Source organism: Suricata suricatta, chromosome 8 (genome assembly GCF_006229205.1).
Source record: "Suricata suricatta isolate VVHF042 chromosome 8, meerkat_22Aug2017_6uvM2_HiC, whole genome shotgun sequence".
In the NCBI taxonomy this organism is placed as follows: Eukaryota; Metazoa; Chordata; class Mammalia; order Carnivora; family Herpestidae; genus Suricata; species Suricata suricatta.
In genome coordinates this window covers 103,987,296-104,009,181 of record NC_043707.1, presented here as the reverse complement: position 1 = coordinate 104,009,181, position 21,886 = coordinate 103,987,296, and positions in this window count along the sequence as shown.

The window sequence follows — 21,886 nt, the reverse complement described above, 5'->3', positions numbered from 1 at the left end:
TCCCTTCCACCAAATAACAATGACAACCAGAACTCTGAAAAATAACTTGTGTAGACAGAGAAAGACAAATACAACATGATTTTGCTTACACATGGAATCTAAAAAAAAAAAACCCACACAAAAAAACACAAATGCACACACAAAACAAACTCATGAGTACAGAGAACAAACTGGTGGTTGCCATAAGGGAGATGGGTGGGGAATGGGTGAACTAGATAAAGGGGATTAAGAGGTATAAACTTCCAGTTATAAAACAAATAAGTCGCAGAGCTAAAAAGTAAAGCATAGGGATTATAATCAATAGTAACTTGCATTGTAATAATATTGCATGGTGATACATGGTGACTATACTTATGGTAAGCATGGAGTCATGTAAGGAATTGTCAAATTGCTATTTGTACACCTGAAACTATTGTAACATTGTATGTCAATTATACTTCAATAATACATTAAAATATAATTCTAGCACTCCTTCCCAACAAACAGGAATGAGCTCTGCCACCCTCTGGTTCAACCTAGATAGTTCTTGTTTCAACTTTACACTTTACATGAGATTTTGTTTGAAAAAAGGCTTCCTTTGTTCTAAAAAAGCTTTCAAATAAATGTTCTGACCCAAAGCCCTCCTTTTAGAGATGCAGAAGTTAGAACTCAGAATAAGGATGGAAATAGTAGCCTAAGGACACACTGTGGATGAGCCTTTCAAAGCCAGGTGAAATACCTTCCAGATCAAAGATAAGCTACTCCCTTACCTCCTGGAAGGTTTTCCTGACATTAACTGAGCTAATGCACTGACTCCCTGGGTGCCTCTTACTTACTTTTCAGAACACGTGGCTGTCATCATGCTCATTTGGGCTCATTCTCCTGGTTTCACATACCAAGAGTGTGGCAATCAGGATCCAAATCCTGGTAGCATGAGGAAGAACCTTTGGATTCTTGACTCCAACCAATTCCTTGAAGGTATTTTGGGTCAGTGTCCATAGACTGCTGCTGAGTCTTCTAAAAGAATTTCTTTTATTCCTTATATTGGAAAAAAGAAAAAGCCTCACCATTTTAATAACAGGCTCTGGTGCTTCAAGGCCAGGAAATGGCAACCTCCTTTTTCCTTACTGACTGGAATGAGCTTTAATAGGTGAATGGTTTATAGGAACAAGAGAAAACTGAAATAACCTTGGGTCACTGGAAGCGTTTAGGAAAATAGTGATTTGACTGTTGTGGGAACAAATGGGTGCTAAGTCTCTGAAGACAGACAACAAAATTTCAGGAACCTGTAGGTCTTCCTCAAGCTATCTTATGCAGATATGCATGAACTAAACTCTAGACAGCTCTCAAGTTAAACCAAAGACGCAGGTCCATTTTCTTCTGTTCCATTACACCAGTCCATTAGAGCTTACCCCTTTGATCTCCATTTTTTAAAAATAAAATGTAGGGGTGCCTGGGTGGCTCAGTCAGTTCAGTGTCTGGCTTCGGCTTATGGCTTGGGTTGATCTCACAGTTCGTGGGTTCAAGCCCCGCGTTGGGATCTGTGCTGACAGCTAGCTCAGAGCCTGGAGCCTGCTTCAGATTCTGTGTCTCCCTCTCTCTCTGACCCTCCCCTGCTCATGCTTTCTCTCTCTGTCTCTCAAAAATAAATAAAAAACATTAAAAAAATAAAGTGTAGACAATAATATCTACCTTATAAGACTGTCATGATGGTTCAATGAAAAGATGTAGAGAAGGCTCTTTGCCCATTTCTGCATACAATTATGAGAAAATAACAATACCTAACACTGAGCAATTACTACATGACAGATTCTAAGCATATTACTTGTATTAATTAATTTCATCTTCAACACAACTCTTTGAGGTTTATTATTATCCCCATATTGCAGATAGGAAAACTGAGGCATAAAAAGGTTACTTGTCTGAGATCATACAGCTTCACAGGGACAGAGATGGAATTCCATCTAGGTGGTCTGACTGAATAGCTTCAACTTAACCATTCTTGTGGCCTGCTTCCAAATAAATAGGAGACTTAACTATTTTTATTAATGAGATCAGCACCAAAAAGGAGAGATGCAAGTGTGGTGTCTTAGAAGGTCTCACAATCCTCAACAGCAGGCAGAACACAGAAATACCCGATGGGTCTTTCCAAAATGGCTCCCGGCAACAGAATGCTAGATCCCCACACTTTGCTCTTTGGCATTAATTAAAACAAAGGAGTTAATCAAGACAAACTTCCACACCTGCCCGGCACAAGCCTGGAAGTTTATCATGTCTAAATATGTTTCTCATGCATTTACTGCAAATTAGTTTCTGAAAGTGAATTTCAAGGTCTAGTGACTCTGAGGTTCCCTAACTCCGTTTTCATTAAGTTTTCACAAATGATCTACTGTTGCATTATTCTTTTATAGTGCAGATTTAAGGCCCCACTATGAAAAGCAATTATGCTGTCAGAAAAGTGTATTTTGACTTATTAAAAAATCTGAAAGGTTTCAGAAAACTATTTATTTAGGTTCTCATTGGGAGGGTATTTTGACAGTCCTCAGAAAGAAAGCACTTTTCTGTTGTGTACTATTTGGAGTAGCCTAATAAGACGGTTCTGCAAAGTATATGTGGAGCAGTAGAATAAGCACAGTGCACGGACGGTATCAGGAAAACCCTGGGGGTTACTTCTGGAAGAGAAACCTTGGGCCTCCCTGTCCTCATCTGAAAAACAAAAGAGTTGCACATAATTTCTAGAGTAACAGGAGCACAGAGTTTCTAGGATTATAGCTACTTATAATAAGCTCTTACCGTGTGACTCACATAGTTCTAATAGGTATATGTCCAACCCTGAGAGACAGGCTAGACTATTCCCATTCTTCAGGTAACTAAACTGAAGCTTAAAAAGGTTACACTGCTTACTCAAAGTCACTCACTACAGGCTAAATTTGTGACCCCTATTGTATATTCTAAGGGTGGTTATTCAGAGAAAAAAAGAACACAGAATAAACCACTGATACGTTCAACAATATGGACAGCTGACTGAAAGAAGTCAGATATAAAAGAGTTCATACTGTATAACCTCATATATATGAAGTTCAAGAACAGACAACTAATCTATGGTGATAAAATCAAGAGTTGCCTATGGTGTGATGGAGAGTGAATGGAAAGAGCCACATGGGGACTTTCTGGTGATGATGAAAATAGTCTTAAATTTTCACTGGGATGGTTACACAGTTGTAGACCTTATCGAAGCCCATGGAATCCAATGTTTAAACTTAGTATATTTCACTGTATATAAAGCTCAAAAAAAGTGTAGATGGCTGGTGGGTAGTTTGTTGCTTTGTGAGTCTTATGAACAGATGACTATCTGCAAATACTCTGTTCCTCCTAAAATGGGTAAGGCCAGGGCAGTGTGTTCTCCCTTAGGAATCAAGGAACTGGTCTAGGGATCCTCTCTGTCAGGTATTCATTCACTTATACAGACCTCCGATGCTAGGGAAGACCTCTGCACTAAGAGAATGAATGTTTGAGCCCCATGTTTGCACTTTCTCCATGAATGACCTTATGTAAACCATGCCTTTTATTAGGAGTTTCTTCATTTTAAAATAAATGGTTTGGATGTAGTGGTCTCTAAACTCCTTTCTAGCTCTAAGCTTCTCTTATTTTGCACTAAGATGATTGTTTCACATCAAGCCTCCACACCTGGTTGCTTTCATGATAGAAAGCTGGACAGAATGCAGGAAAGGTACAAAAGCTAAAAGGGGAAAGATGGTCAGGTGGGATGTGGGTTTAGTCCATCCACTGTCTCTCATATGGCCATTATCAGTGAGACAGTGTGAAGTGTAAAATAGTAGGATGAGGACTCGGATTAAGATTCCAGTTTAGCTCCCAGTCCATAGCTGGGATCAGTGCTCAGCAGTATCTTAGTTTACTTTGGTATGCCTTCTCTGTTCTAGATACTGTGCAGTGCAATTAATAGACAGTTCCTCATTTCTTCCTGACAACAATCCTGTAGAGTAGGCATCATGATCCCATTTTATAGGTGAAGATATTAATGCTTTGAAGGGTTAAATACTTTGCCTGAGATTACACGGCTTTCCTATGGTGAAGCTGGAATCTGACTCATAAATCTCTACTCTGAACCTATATTTTAACAGACAGTGTAAACCTAAAGTTACCCTATGGCAAGCAAATGTAAGAGGCTTGGTTTCTGACCAAGATCGGTTATCAGTGATAAGACAGGAGTGAGACAGACTTTGGCAGACACTATCTTTGAGAACTATTGTGGATCAAAAGAAAAATTCTAGATTGGAAGAAAAAGAGAACTACACTTTTGTCACTACTATTTGTTAGGCAGCAAGAGGTACAACAGGAACAACTAGAAGATTTCTATTTCATTGAATTCTAAAATATTCCATTTGCTATAGGTATTACCAGGTTTGTATAGATCAGATGATTGACTCGAAGTTACCAGACTTAAAGAATTATCTTAGTTGAGCACTTGATCCCCTCTCTAGTCCATGATGTGTATGTGTGTGTGTGTGTGTGTGTGTGTGTGTGTGTGTGTGTGCGCGCATGTATGCACATGCATGTGTGCACATGTGTGTTTTGGGATAGTACATATGCATAACAGAATAAAAGTTGAAGTATGGGTGCTAGAGAAGTCTTTAAGCAAATTATTTTTCTTTTTTAGTTGATATGAATGGTACCAAAAAATTCACTGACTTATTTTGGTGATACTCTCATAACTGTTCATGGTTATAATTTCAAAATGCCAAGCTATTTATTTAAAATACGGCATAGAAAATAAGACACAGATGAAGTTATTGTACAATATATTTCCTGGCTAATTAATTGTAGAAATACCAGCTCTTAGAGTGAATTGCCTTATCGCAGCCTCTTCCACTTTCCTAATAAAAGATACAGGAAAGAAAAAGAAGTAACAAGAGCTTACAATATCCACATTCAGAATGACAATCAATCTATTGCCAGAAACTGAGAGCTCTTTCTATGAAGTCTAATAATTACCAGAGCTGGGTTAAAGAAAAGTAGTCAGGGGCCTACTTATGCTTTGCTTCAAAAAATAGAACAGGCCCTTCCACCTGAAAGAAGAGAGAAAAACCACTTCATCTGTTGACCACTATCTCTGAGACTAAGGGGCGGTAAGCCGTTAAAAACTGGAAGCCATTCCTCTACTTCACGAGCATGTTATTGGAGGCAAATAGGGCACTTCTTCCCTCAATTCCTGACTAACACCCTCTTCTCCACCCCTGCAAACACATCTAAATGTGCCTGTTCAATGATTTTAGCTCCCAGAAAATATCTAGGCATCCAAGATAACATCAAATGGAGCTGAAATAAAGGGCAACTAGCAATGGTATACTGCATCCTAGGGAATGCCATCCTTACCTGTAAAATAATGTCGTCAAGTGTGAAATACATAAACTAGTGGCAGTACCTGCTAGAGCTAATAGCTTTGTAGTCTTGCGTGCATGTTTGTTATTCAATATGCTCCAGAAAATAAAGAAATGTAGTTCAGAGAAGAACCCATCTTACTATAGGACTGGGTGTGTTATATTGGATGTTCTGAGAATGAGACATCAAAATGGTGTGTATGAGCAATAATTTTAGTAGAGGAAATGCCTGCGGGAGATAATTTGGGGGAAAGGGAACCTGTAGGAGTCGGGAATGCTGTCATACTGTGATGCAGGTACTTCAAGGCAGGACTTGGAGTGAAGGAGCAAGGGAAGGAAGAAAGAAAGGGAGGTTGGGTAAAAGTATTTTAGATTCAGTGAGTTCTAAGAAAAGATCAGCAAGGTGAATAGGGAGTCATAGAGCCAAATTTTTTGGCCAGAGGAGTTTCCTATTGTCCAGGAAAAACGCGACTTTAATATCCAAACTGAGTTCAGTCTTTGCTATAGTGCCCCATGAAAGCATGACTTCAGGGCAAAGACAGCAGTGGGTTTCAGTGCAGCAGCGGGGCCCTTAGTCAACTATTTTCTTGCATGAGAAACACTTTGATGACTGCCACATTTAGAATGAGTCTGATAGGACTCAACTTAGTGTCATGGTGTAAACTTGAGGAGGAGATACGAACAAAGTGATGGGAAATGGCACATTCTGTATTTCATCAATCATCAAGACTAGATAGATTCCCATAAATTTTAGCTTTTGAAAGGGTTGGTAGGGGGAGATTTATGAATCCAAACAGAACTGAATCTATTAAACATTTTTTATCACTTTCTCATTTAACTCACTTATGTGGTCTATGGAATAGGTGGATGAATCTTTGGGGATGACTATGAAATACTATAAATTTAAATAGGTGGTGTTTAAATAGTGCTGCTATTTACAGCTGTTGTTCCAGATGTGACACAGTTCCTGGATAATATCAATACTATTCTGGCATCTTGTATAAGCTATTGATTTTGGCAAATGCTTTTCTCTTTATCTGTTTCAAGGACTACTAGAAGCAGTTTGTTTTTACCTGACAGGGACAATAGCATACCTTTCCTATTTTTTAAGGGTTATTTCAACCCTCCTGCTTTGTATCTTAATCTAGTCTGCAGAGACCTAATCTTCTTGACATCCCACAGATCATCCCACTAGTATAATATGTTGTATAACAACAGTATTATGAGAAGGAAGTTTCTAGTACCATAGATGCTTTAGAAGACACATGTGTGACAGAAATTAAGAGATAAACCTCATAAAAGACTAGGAGCTTATTATTTCAGTGAAATTTTCACTGTGTCTAAGAGTCTGGGGCATACCCCTCCAAAGTGAAAAATAAATTGCTGTGCTTTGTAGTATTCACCTCTAAGAAATATGCACAATGATAGGAGTGGGCTTCTTTGGATTTTAGAGGCAACATATAAAAATTTGACTGTGTAGAACTGGTCCATTCCCTGAGTAACCTGTAATGCTGCAAGTTTTGAATGGAGCTCAAAGCAAGAGAAGGGTCTGCAGTAGGACCAGCCTGCTATAAAAGGGGCTCTTCATTGGGATCTTTTGACCCAAGAGATCCAAAATGACTATGGCAAATGGTGAGTTCCTGTAGGACAACCACAAAATAATAAGCTAAAGTAAGTAAAGTAATAATATAAGGACTAAACATTTGATCTTGGCACATCAAGCGATCATGTGGCCTGGGTTACCTATCAGTAACTGTGTGGAATCTGACCCACCAAGCCATAAGTTTGGGCTTACAATCCACCAAATAGTGAAAATGGTATATAAATGGTACAAGGGTATCTAATGCTCCAGTAGGTCCTAAAGGCACAAGTCAATTGTGTGAACAGGCAGCTTGGATTCCCATAGCATCTCTTCCTGCAGCATCACTCCCTTTCTTCAGTCCAAGTATGGTCTCATAGGACGTTCCTTTTAACCAACTCACTATAGAAAACACTTTGGGTCTGGTTTACAAACTATATTGTATGTCATCCTGGCAACAATTAGAAGTGGACTGCTACAGTTTTATAGTCTCTAATCAGAATGTCCTGGAAGACAATAATAAAAAGAAATCCTTCCAGTGGTCAGAACTTCAAGCAGCATATTTGGTTGTTTACTTTGTTTGAACAGAAAGATGGTCTTCACTGATTTATATATAGCCTAATGGTTTGGCTAGATAGATGATCAGGGACTTGCAATGAACAGGACTAGAAGATTGTTGTCTAGGGGATTGGGGCAAGAATTATGAAAGTGGAATTACTGGAATGGAAAGAATGTAAAGGTTATGGAAATGAGGTGAATATTCACCAAAGGTTACCCACTGCAGAGGAGGATCTCAATAATAGGTTAAGTAATCTATTCTTTGGATGCCAGTAAATCTCCTTATCCAGAGCCTTGCTCAGTGAGTCAATATAAAAAGAGGCCATGACAATAGAGATGGGGGCTATGCAAGGATTTACAATGTGGACTTTTCCTGAGTATCTAATCTGCTGGTAGTAAAGACAACACTTATTCCCCAGCCAGTCACTCCCAGCTAGTCACCTGGTAGCAGGTTGATTACAAAAGATTCCCTTCCATAATGTAGAGGTAGTGATTTGTCCTCACTGGAAGGCACATTTATTATGGACTTGAATTTGCCTTCATTGTACTCAATGCCTCTGCCAGTTCCATCAATCCATGGATTTACAGAATTCCTTATTCACCTTATGGTAATCCACACAGCATTAATTCTGAAAAATGAAGTCATTTTGGTGCAAAAATATGTCAATAATGGGCTCATTCTTATAGTACTTATTGGTCCTAACACATACCTCATTTCCCAGAACAGTTGGTCTGATGGATACAGAATGGTTTAGCAAAACCTCAGTTCCAGTTTAGAAACTGAAAATGTGGGATTTTCTATTATACAATATATATGCTTTGAATCCATGACCAACATATGGTGTTATTTCTCATACACGCAGAATATATGCATCTGACAGTCAAGGGGTAGACATGAGGTTGGCTTGTCTCATAGTACACCTAATAACCCAGCCACAGAAATTGTGTTTCTCACCCCAACAACTTTGGGCACTGCTGGTTTAGCAGATCTTAGTTCCTAAAGGAACATGATAATGGTTCCACTGAAGTGGGAGGTAAGGTTACCATCTATTTAGGGTTCTTTATGGTACTAAACCAATCCACACTTCTGTATTGGTTGGGGTGACTAATCCCAATTACTAAAGAGGATTTGGGTTGCTGTAACACATGTTACACAATGGAAACAAGAAGGAATAATTCTGGAACCATGCGCATTCTTTAGGATGCCTTTTAGTACTTCTGTGTCCAATAACAAATGTTAATGGAAAAGTACCACCCAATAAACTTTCACTGAGGATGCATACCCTTGGGAGATAAAGATTTGGATCCCCACACCAGGTAAAGAACACCAAAAAGCTGAGAAATTTGCTGAGAGTGAAGGGGGAATATAAAGGGTAATTGAAAAAGGAAGTTATAACTGTCATTATACTTTTGCAACTTTGACCAGTTGCAAAAATGAGTACTGCAGTATATACACATCTCTTCTCTTGCTTATTGTGTGTGTGTGTGTGTGTGTGTTTATGAATTTCTTTCTTCCTCCCTCCACCTTTTCCCTTAATATTTTATATAAAGTTCATTGTTGATAGTTACCTTTAAAGTTACTGTTTAGATTGCATATTATTCAAATGGGACTGTGATTGAGAAAGATAACATGACCTCACCTAGAAATGAATACAGTGACCATTGGAACTTTGTGTCTTCCCCTTTTGAAAAGATTGTGAGAACATCTTTATGTGTATGAAAATTAGTTGCATCTTCCAAGGTGAAAGCATGAACATATTTTGTTATATGGAAGTTCAAATACGTATAGAAGGGTATACACAGATGATAAGCAACTAAAGGATAGATGGTGTCAGTTATTTTCTTACTGTCTTTCAGTTCCAAATCCACCCTTCAATACTCTGCTCTATGATATTGCAAACTACACTTCCTAGATTTCTTTCCTATCTGGCTTCCTGTTAGGTTCTGCCAATAACTAAAGGGAAATTGGAAGGTAAGAAAAAGAGGAAAGAAGAGACTTTTGCTTTCTGAGATTTTTTCTTTTTGTTGGCTCTAGCTTCCAGTTTTTTTTTTTTTGACACCCCTATAACCAACCTCTTCATGCCTCTCAGAGGTATCTGCCAGAGAGGCTATGCTCCCTCCTCAGAGAAATGAATTCAGTGCCACAGAGTCCCTCTCTGAACTCCAAGGTTTTGATAACTCCAACTCATCCCCTTTGTTCCCCTAATTCAAGCAGTGATAGCAGTTTCCTGCAACTATAATTTCTGGGTTTTCCCAGTATTTCCTTTTTGCACTTTTAGCCCTCCATACCTGGTAACAATTTTCATACACTAAACCCTTCTGTTGAAATACTGTAGTTTTTATTTTCCTAAATGATTCTAAATGACCCAGTCACATAGAGATATGCCCTTGTATGCAGCAGAGTTAAATAAGACCCCAAAAGTCACTAGACAAGGCAACGGCTAACTTGTCTTAATTAATAGCTGCAATGTTTTCAATTGTTTTGTTTTTGTTTTAAGGGTAAAGAGTAAAAAAACCAAAGATACTTGCATACTCAAAGATAAATAAACACCTAGCTGTACAAGAGTTGACAACAAATTTGTGCCCTTTACAAATGGAGATCTTGGTTTAAGGTCTATTTAGTAATCATCAAAATAATTTAATCCTGAGGCACCTGGGTGGCTCAGTCGGTTAAGCCTCGGACTTTGGCTCAGGTCAGATCTCACATTCATGGGTTTGAGCCCCGCGCCAGCTCTGTACTGACAGCTAGCTCAGAGCCCGGAGCCTGCTTCCGGTTCTGTGTCTCCTTCTCTCTCTGCCCCTCCCCCTCTCATGCTCTGTCTCTCTCCGTATCAAAAATAAATAAAACATTTTTAAAAAATTAAAAAAAATAATTTAATCCCACTTGGCAAAAGCTAGAAAATATCGATGACTCCTCCTTTCCCCCACTAGATCTTGATTCTTTCCAAACTCAAACCCTACACTCCAATTAGACCCATAATGCACACTATGTGTGTGTATAAATGTATACGTGTATATACACTAATCTATAAATGAGTATCTCTGTTTTCCTCAAATCACTGACCTACATTCTAAAACTGTGACTTTCAAATCTTGTGGCACAGAATATTTTAAAGTATTTCATTAATTCATTTTATTCATTCTTCCAACAAATCTATATTGCATGTTTTTTATGTTTTAGGGGATTGTGCTAAGGAATCGACATAAAGAAAGAGCAAAACCAGACATGTTTCTTGTCCTCAGAAGCTTATATAGTCTGTTGAGGAGATAGATATCAATCAAACGATCACATGTATAATTTGAAAATCCAACAGTGATAAGTGTGAAGGTATATAGTCTATGAGAACCTATAACAAAGACCTGGATGGGGAAGGGGGGAAGGAGAAGCAGAAAAACAAATCATTATTTTTATTCTAAGAAGAATGGGAAGCCATTAAAGTGTTTTGATTTGGGTGGATCTTAAGTGATCAGATGTGCATTTGACTTGCCAAAGAGGATAAATTCTACAAAATATGTACAAATAGGAATGTGAAAAAGTAAGGAAAAACACTTAATCAGAAAGCTACCTAGATTCAAGGGTTATTATTATTATTTAATTGGTTATAAATATTTGAATGACAATTTCAAAGGCTGTTTATGGAACTTCCCAAGTACAGTAAAGTTTTAGTAAATAAATTTCATATACAATAGAGTTCTCTGAAATACACCTATATATCATAACTGTAGTATTATAGATTAGTCGCAAAGGTGATAAAAATATATTACCAGTTATTTTTTCCCTTCTTCAATCAGACCTAACTCAGCTCTGTCAGAGCTGTCCCCAGGTAGATTCTAAATTTAAGTGCAGCAGTGGGCAGCTGCTTCTCTCCAGCCACATCCATTCTTTGCAAAATGCTGAGATGGTGCTTTTTTGCTTTAGCTATTGTTTTCCTCTAATTATGCTCAACTTAAATGGCCATAGAAGCTAAAATTATAGCCATGGAGAGGAGCTGTGTATGAGAGCATTTAGTAAAGTTCCTGAATGGATACCTCCCCCAGAAATCACTTTTTAAAGCACCTTCGAGTCCCATATGGAAAAATTTCCAATAGGTTCTAAAGATATTGTTATAAAGAGGATAGCCAGATGGTGCCAAACATCATCTATGGGACTGACAATTAACCCGATGGAATTATAGAATCATAACTCATACATTTAAGGAAACACAGAACTTTATACCTTAAGAGCTATAAAATAAGACACATTTAAAAATACTGAGTCAGTTAAAAGTGGTCTTAAAATTCATCTGCTTCAGTGCATTTGGATGGCTCAGTTGGTTAAGTGGCCCACTCTTGGTTTTGGCTCAGGTTATGATCTCACGATCTGTGAGATCAGACTCAGTGTCAGACTCTGCAGTGACACAGGCCTGCTTGAGATTCTCCCTCTCTCTCTGCCCCTCCTCCAGTAGCATGCTTCCTCTCTCTTTCTTCCTCTTAAAATAATAAACATTTAGGGGTGCCTGGTGGCTCAGTTGGTTGAGTATCTGACTTCAGCTTAGGTCATGATCTCACACAGTTCTTGGGTTCGAGCCCTGTGTTGGGCTCTGTGCTGACAGCTCTGAGCCTGAAGCCTGCTTCAGATTCTGTGTCTTCATCTCTCCCCTTCCCTCGCTCATGCTCTGTCTTGGTCTCTCTCTCTCTCTCTCTCTCTCAAAAAACCAAAAACATTAAAAAATCCATCTGCTTAAACTACCTATTCTATGTTTGAACCTGACAAAGCTGAGCATCCAAGTGGCTTTTAACACTCTATTTGAATGCATAGATACCTTGCTACCTTCCTAGATAACCTGCTTCATATTTACACAGCTCTGAATATTGGAATGACTATCTGAAGACAGAAATGAAATCTGACCTCTGCTTTGGCCTATACATTGGTGCTACTTCTATTAACAGTGCTATAAGTGTTCAAGGAAAAAACAAAAACAAAAAACAACTGACTTGAGATTCTTTGGATTAATTTTATTTCCTTCACCCCTAGACATAGCAACATTGGGATCAAATCAAGAACAACTGCAATGTTATGTGACCAGGGTCCTAGTTTCCTTTTGCTGCTTCCCATTTTTCTGTATTTGAAATCTGAGTTAACCCTGTTTCCTTCCTCTCCCTACTTCTGTACACAGAAAAGTGGTCAACTCTATCTTGGGGTGGGGTGGGAGCCAAGGAAGACTCTAGAGAAGACGGGACACCTAATCAACGTTTTGAAAGATAGTGTAGAGTTTACTAGGTAAGATAAGTGGTAAAGCACCCTTCAGAAACATACTACTGACTTATTAAGAAGGTAGAAAGGAAGGTTCAGGACCTGGTAAGCAGTTCACTATGACTGAAGAGTAAAGAATAAAAAGAGAAGCAGTAGGGAATAAGACTGGAGTAATGGGTAGGCACCAGAAGGCAAGGGTGTGGTGTCTGGCTAAAGAATTAGAATGAGGCTTTGCAGAAGAATGACAGGGCAAACAACATGAATTTGCTTTTCTACATTTTTAAAAAGTTTATTTATTTTGAGAGAGAGAGCCTGGCTGAGGGAGGGGTAGAGAGAGAGAGGTAGAATCCCAAGCAGGCTCCAAGCTGTCAGTGCAGAGCCTGACATGGGGCTTGATCTCACAAAAGGTGAGATCATGACCTGAGCCGAAATCAAGAGTCAGAGTCCTGACTGAGCCACCCAGGTGCACCATTTTTTTTTTTAAATGTAAGCATGATCAGTTGTGGAGACATTATTTCAGAATCAAGTTACTCATCAAAAATGACATTCCTGAGAGAGAAATTGCTTTCAGGGCAATAACAAATTCTAACTTTTTCCCCTTCATAGTCACATGGAAGCCTAGTACATTCTAATACAAAAAAAAAAAAACAACCCCAAAACAAAACAAACAAAAAACCCCCAAACACTATAGTTCCACTTATGTCATCTAGATATATTGTCCCAATTATGGGTAAAAAATAATGCAAACAGCCTCCTAGAGGGCTGAGGAGAAGAGGTTGAGAACGGGCTGTTCTGTTAGGCTCTAACTTGGCGGCTGCTTCCAGGTTTATAGATATTCAAAGGGAAACAAGGACAAGGAGGTTCTAGGGGAGCTACTCAGCATGTCTAGAGATATTGGTAAGAGCTCACTGACAACTCAGGCATCCCAAAGGGGACATCTGGACCTTGCTTGTATTTCAGAGTTAAACAAGATTATTGTGCAACTCAACAAAGCAAAATTATGGTGAAAAGTTATCCAAAGTTTCTGTCAGGTAAAGAAACAGCGGAAATGTAGGAAGTTCAAGTTAATTTCATAAATTCATTCATTAATTTATTCAAACAACAAGCAAATATTAATTGAGAAAACAAGCATATTAAATCTTAGGTACTGGTCATTGTTCAGGTATTTACTAGCTGTTAATTCCTGGGCAAATTAATGTCTCGTGCTCCAGCTTCCTTTTATTATTTCAACTATACTAAGAGGAATAATAATAATCTCTATATTTTTAGGGATAGGAAATAAAGAAATTGATTGAAGAAATATCTAGTGGGTATAAGCAACCGGAATCAAACTTCATAACAATATAAATGCAAAATGAGGGAGAGGATGAGCCTAGCAATGTCCTAAGGGTTCTGATCTAAGAGTAGTTATAGAACCAGAGAACATAGCAAGGAAAAACTAAAGCAATATTTATTAGGACTCTTATGTGCAAAGTGTGCCCAAAGAGAAGCTACTACTCTGAGAGCTGAGGCAAGAATCTTCTACTTGGGACATTTAGGAGAGACATATACCAACATGATAATTGGAAAATGAATTTTGGGAGGCTATAGAAATCACCAAGAAAGAATTCAGGGAAGGTTGGTGCAACCATAGTAGGCAGCAGAGAACTAAGATGCTGAAGATCAAATCTAACCTCATCAAATCTAGCTTCTGCCACCATTTCTAGTATGTGGTAACTAAGGTCTAGAATGGGAAAATAACTTGTCCAAGGTCACATAATAAATTATAGACAGGGCAAGGACTCGGGCTACAGCTTTACTACTACACTGGGCTCTGTGCTCCTACAGCCAAGTTCTCTGGCACATTCCAGCCTAACCACTATACAACAGGGTCTTGGTTATTATGTTTTCTTTCCTTCCACTTAAAAAATAAAATCTCTTTTAGACTTGGTTTCCTTCATGGAGACTCATAATGCACATTAGTTTCTTAAAAGACTTGAAGTGAAACAAAACCAACAAAACAAAACTATAGGGGCACCTGGCTGGCTCAGTCCGTAGAGCATCTGACTCTTGATCTCAGGGTTATAAGTTTGAACCCTAAGTTGAGTGTAGAAATTACTTTAAATAATAAATGTAAATAAAACTATTTAATACTGCTTAACATAACATTTTACAATTAAATCTCTACTACCTTATAACATCTATCTATACTTCCGTGAAACACTATTTGAGACATGCAGAAACAATTCTGATAAAGAGATGCAAAGCTCATAACCTGATTTAGAGGTAGAAGGTAAAATGAGTAGGAGTATCTAATGCTAAAACTGTGTCTGAAGGAGTGCATAGGAGTTATTCAGAAGGAAGGGATAGGAAAGGGGGAGGCCTTGCAGGGCAGAGGGAACACAGAAAAGTGCCACAACATGGTATCTGCTGTATTTTACAGTGATAGTAGCACAAGGGAGTAGAGGAAGATAAAAAGAAAGAGGTAACTAGACTCTATATATGGAGGGATTTATAATGTCATAATAAAGATTTTGTGAGGACTTACAATTCTGGATGAGAGAATAATAGAATATAAATATAGAATAGGCTAATATAAATATATTACAAAATATATTTAAAAAATTTTGAGACATTGGACAGCAGGCAATGAAGGACAATGATGGATAGCTTTGAGTTGGAAAATCAATGTAGTGGGCAATAGGATTGCTCCAGCTTATGCCCTGAGAGTTTTCAGGACTGTCACAACCAAAGAAACCCAAGCAGAGTCTGGCAAACAACCTGGGTTAAGGAGATGAAGCTGAGAGTCTGGAAACACTAAGATGGTTAGAGTTTGTAGGTAAGAGAACTGGAGAGGAAGGACAGAGAAGAAGAGAGAAAACGCTCTAGAGATGTGTCAAGGGTTCCCCTTGAGTATTCAGCAGAAAAATGATCTGTACATGTATGTGAGAAAGCGAAGGCTGGGGAAAGAAGCATCTGAGAGGATTAGAGGAAACAGTGCCTGATACTCACAAGGAGCTAGGAGCAGCGCCTACTCCTACCAGATAAACTGGGAAAACCTCATAATTCACAGTAGATTTGAATAAAATACTCATATGGGATTTGCCTTAGTTGTGGGGAATAAATAACCCTAGACTAAATACTATTCTGAAACTACCTAATGAATTTAAAAGCAAGGCTTGAAAGGACAAAACGATTTTGAAAGCAACTTAACACATTCCAGAAGAAACTTTAAGAACATTTTTGAGAACATTAAATGTCTATAACCCAAGAGCTTAAAATTATGCCATCTAATAAATGTTTTACATCCAATAAAAAAATCAGGACTGCTAAGAATTAGGAAATTCTTTCTGAAGGGAAAAGTCATTTCAAAATGGACCCAGAACTGATACAGATGTTAACATTAGCAGAAAAAAACATTTAAATAGTTATTATATCTGTATTCTATGTGTCCCCAAAGTAATAAGAAGGGACACAAATGATATAGAAAAGACCCAAACTGAACTTCCATTGATAAACTACAGTACCTGAGATTAAAATACATTACGTGGAAATAATGGCAAATTAGACACTGGGGATGAAAAGATTGGTGAATGTGAAGACATAGTAATAAAAAATATCCAAAAAGAAACACACAGAGAGACTCCCTTCTGCCCCAATCCCAAATTAACAAAGAATCAGGGAGCTGTGTGACAACTTCAGTAATCCTAATATATAGAAATTGGAACTCCTAAAAGGAGCGATGAACATAAAAATATCTAAAGTAATAGTGGGTGACAAATTTCTAAGTTTCATGAAAACTATAAACCTGTTGATACAAGAAACTCAATGAGGCCTCAACTAAAATAAACATAAAGAAAACTACACTACATCATAATAAAATTTTTGAAAGCAAAAAACGTCTTGAAATCAGTCAGAGGAAGAAATCTTATGTGGAGAGAAACAAAAGGAAGGATGAAAATAGTTTTCTCTTGGAAACTATGTAAGTGAGAAGATGACAGATCAACATCTTTGAAATACTGGAAAAAAAACTTTCAAGCTAGAATTATTTTCTACCAAAAATATCTTTCAAGACTATGGGAAATTCTGGTTTTTCAGAAAAAAAGCTAAAAGAATCCATTACTACCAGACCCATACTCAAAGAAATGCTAAAGGAAGTCCTACAAGTATCAGGAAAATGATACCGGATAGAAATCTATCTGCCCCAAAAAAATAAAAATAAAAAAATAAAAGAATCAAAATGGTGCTTACATGGATAAATAAAGGATGTTTCTCATTATTTAAAGAACTTTACAAGATAATTCAATGTTTACACAAAATAATCACTTAGTGTGGGGTTTATAAGACCTACAAAGTAAAAGGTATGTCCACAATAACACAAAGAATGGAAGAGAAGAGGGCGCCTGGGTGGCGCAGTCAGTTGGGCCTCGGACTTCGGCTCAGGTCATGATCTCACCTTCCTGCGTTGGAGCCCCACGTGGGGCTCTGTGCTGATGGCTGAGAGCCTGGAGCCTGCTTCTGGTTTTGTCTCCCTCTCTCTCTGCCCCTCCCCACTCATGCTCTGTCTCTCTCTGTCTCAAAAATAAATAAAACATTAAAAAAAAAAAGAATGGAAGAGAAGAAACAGAAATACACTATTGTAAAGTTGCTATACTACATATGAAATAGTGTAATGTTGTTTGAAGGTAGTCCGTTGTCTTAGCCCGGGGACCAGGCGGTCGTCCGCTTCCAGCCCAAGCTGGAGCGGCACTTGCGGGTGCTGCTGTGCACTAGCTCGCCAGGACCAGGCGCGCTTGTCCCCGGCTTTGAGCGCCTCTGTCGCGGGTCCTTCTCCTGAGGGAGGGAGAGAAAAAGGGGGCAGGAGAGGGAGACGCAGAGAGTAAAGACAGCACTCACGGTTTTCGATCAGGCAAAAAAGAGAGATTTGTTCAGAAAACTGCCTCTTATAAAGGTTTCAAGGCGGGAAAACAAAGCAGCTGACCAAGGTCAGTTACCGACAGTCCGTGATAGTTAAAAACATATACTACAAGAACTAAATCAACCACAAAAATAAAATAATCAAGTTATAGTTAATAAATCAACAAAAGACAAAAAAAGGAAGCCAAAAAAAAAAAAAAACCCAAATACTCCAAAATACTGCAAGGAAAGTAGTAAAAGAGAAAAAAGGAATAAAGAACAGATGGAACAAATGGAAAACAAAGAGCAATTATAGATTTAAATCTAACCCTACCAATAATCATGTTAAATTCCACATATAAGTGAAATCATATTGTATTTGTCTTTCTTTGACTTATTTCACTTAGCATAATACTCTAGCTCCATCCATGTCATTGCAAATGGCAAGATTTTATTTATTTATTTATTTTTGGCTGTATAATAATCACACATACGTGGAATTTAAGAAACCAAACAATCATAAGGGAAACAAGAAAGAGGCAAACCAAGAAACAGAAACAGATTCTCAACTATAGAGAACAAACTGATGGTTACCAGGGGAGCGGTGGGTTGGGTTAAATAAGTGATGGGGATTAAGGAGGGTACTGGCCATGATGAGCATCAGTTGTATGTACATGTTGAATTGCCTAGCTGTACACCTGAAACTAATATTACACTGCATGTTAACTAACGATCTAAAATAAAAACTTTAAAAAATGTTAAATGTAAAAGAAAAATTAAATGTAAGCAGTCTAAATACAGTATTAAAAAAGCAGAGATTGCCAAATTGACTAAGGAAGCAAGATCCAACTATATGCTACCTGTAAGAAATGTATTCAAACATAAAGACACAAACAGATTAAAAGTAAAAGTTAGGAAAAAGGATACACCACTTTAACATTAATAAAGAAATAAAAGCTGAAGTAGCTATATTAACATCAGACACAACAGACTTCAGAACAAAGACTGTCAGGAATAAAGAAGGTAACTTCATAATAATAAAGGTGTCAATTCATTAAGAGGACACAACAATGCTAATTGTTGATGCATCTAACACCAGAGCATCTAAATGTAGGAAGCAAAAGCTGATGCAATTGAATAAACCCGCAATTACAGTAATAGATTTCAATACTCCTCTCCCAGTAATTGATAGACTAGATACGTAGAAAATCAGGAAGGATATAGAAGACTTAAAAGCACTGTCAGCCAACTTGACATAATTGACATTTATTAAATACTCCAGTCATATGTAACAGCAAAATATATATTTTTCTGAAGTGCATGTAGACATTACCATGTTGGACCACATTCTGGGCCATAATACAACTGTCACATATATATGAAAAACCTGACAGAATGTATAGAAAAGCTATGAGGACTACCAAGTGAGTTTAGCAAGGTTACAGGATAAAATACAACCATATTAAAAGATAAAAATGCAGACATACTCAGGGATCGTAGTGTGGTTCCATGAACACAGCAGACTTTTTCATATGTCTAAGTTTTCTTATGCTGACACTCTACCTAGAAAATTCTTGCTTTCTCTTTCCTCATGCTGTTTCCTTCCCACAAAACCCTTATGACAGCCTCTAAAAATCCTGTTTATTATTCAAGATTTAACACAAATACCACTTTCTCCATAAAACCTTCTCTGACCCATCCTCTCACTCCTCTGTCCCAGGAGATAAAATTTCTATATGTTCTGAACACTGTATATGTATACCAAAAATAGAATGTGTCTCCATCATTGTGAAAGACTAGTCTATGAGCTACTTGAGGTCAGAGATTTTTCTTATTCATTCCATAAGTTTAGATTGGATAAATGAGTATCTTCTCTACTGTGGTAACTAACAACTGATGCCTAACTATCTGTGTATGCTTCTGCCTCCTTCACCAAATTAGGGGCCCCTTGTAGGTAGGGGTTGTATCTGACTTTTTTCTTATCCTCATTATCTAACACAATGCATGATACATGGAAGATCCTTTATGTATATGTGCTGATAATGCCTACATGAACAGTGTGGAAAGGGTTTAAGTTCTACACTTCTGGAAGAGAATACTTCAAAGACCACAGGATAATGCTGATAACAAATAAAATTGTGAAAGAGAATAAGTCTCTCCTAAGACAGCAGGAAGATTGCCTTGAGCAGTCTCTCTTTAGAGGCAAATGTTCCACTTTTGCTACCAACCTGTTGGTCAATACTGAGAGCCTGTGGCTGGAACAAATGATGCTGCATTATCCTTTCCTAGCCAAGTTAAGAAATCTCTAGGATCTCAATAAAGTGTAAGATAAGATGGAGGAGAATTCAATTTATAAGACCTCCATAACTCTTCACTGAGGTACTCCCAGGCATAGGAATGGGCAGTTGGAGAGAGGAGGCGAGCTAACATCAATATCTTATTACTGCTGGCTCCACCAGCCTGAGAGGTCAGCAGAGAAATGAGTGTCCCAGGGGAAATTTAGCTTGAGAGCAGCGATGCTGCCTTTCAGCCTGTTCATAGACTAACTCTGTTTACCCCCTTCACAAAACAGATGGGGCCACTTACTTAATCTACAAAATTTCACAGCTGTGGAAGGGACCTTTTAGAGATCATCTGGTCCAATCCTCTCTTTGGCTGATAAGAGGGAAGAGCCCAGAGAGTAGAGATGCAGAGGCAGAGGCAGGGTTCTGGTGGCCTCTGTCTCTTGGCACAGATACTGCAAATCGTTTGGATTTCAACAGTGTCTATAGGGTAAAGTCTAAATACATGGACATGTCCTTCAAGGCTCTTTTGTCCTGAGCCTAACAAAACTTTCCACTCTCATGTCTGCCTCTTCCCCCTCCTGTCTTCTAGCCACAGTGCACATTTATTCATAGTTCCTGGAACATCTCATGTACTTTCACACACACACACACACCCCTCTATGCCTTTGCTTGTGTCATTTCCACAGCCTAAAATGACATTTCCTTCTTTTGCTATCTGGGAAATTCCTATTCATCCTTCAAAAGCTATTTCAAGTGTTGTTTATTCTACAAAAACTTCCTGGATATTCCAAGGCAGAACTCTCCCTGAGGCTCATTAACTTGGCTGCTTCCTTGACTCTCCATTTAAACCTAAATATCAAAATCCTAATCCTACCACATTAGGCTTCTCATACCGGCTACTCTGCATTCTCTCCCTCTCCATTACTTCTACCCTGATGAGCCATGCACCACATAGGTTTACTATGCCTCTATACAGTGTTTTTCCTTCTCCACTATTCACCTGGCTAAAATCAACTAATCCTTCAAACTTTAGTTCTAGTTTAAGCTCATATGATGCCACTAGCTTGGCTTGGTGATGCTTTTGGCCTCCTGTAAGTCCTGGGCTTCTCTCTGCTACAGCACAGATCATACTCAGTGGTCATTGTTCACATTTCTGTCACTCTCATTACACTAAAGATCTTGAGAGCAGAGATTCATTTGGTTAATTCACAGATATTTGTTAAATATTTACTAAGGCAGCTGGGCATTATTCTAGGAGCTGGGGATACAGCAATGAATAAGGCAGAGGACCTGCTCCCAAGGAGTTACATTGTAGCAGGAGAAAACAGTCTTAAATAGTCAACAAAAATTAAATAAGATAATTTCAGCTACTGATATAGGTCATGAAGAAAATTAAATAATATCATGTGGTAGTGACTTAGCTAAAAGATGGTGTATTTAACGATCAGAAAAATTCTCCCTTCAGAGATGACCTTGGCTGAATGATGAAAACTCCCCCATGGAAAGAGTTCCAAGCCTTGGAGAAAGGAATTAATTTGCTGTGTTTGTATAAGAAGGTCACAGTAGCTATATTTTAGTGACTGAGTGAAGAGAAAGAGGTAGGAGAAATAGGCAGATGCCAGGTCCTGTAGGGCCTTACTGATCACAATAAAACCTTAGATATTATTTTAGTTAGAATGAAAGCCACTGAAAGGTACTAAGCAGGGAATGACATGATCTGGCTGATGTTTGGAGAGTGGACTCTACAGGTCAAGAAGCAAGAGGATCAGTCAGGGGTTGTTTCAGTACCCCAAGCAAGATGTGATAGTGACTTGGATTAGAGTCATGGCAGAGGAATTGGAAGAAAGTGACTGGATTAGGATATATAGTAGAGATAGAGCTAGCAAGACTCACTAAAATACTAGATTTGAGGTATGAGAGGAAGACAGAAATTAAGAGTGGCCCCTAGGTTTTTACCTGGGACCATGTACTATGATGG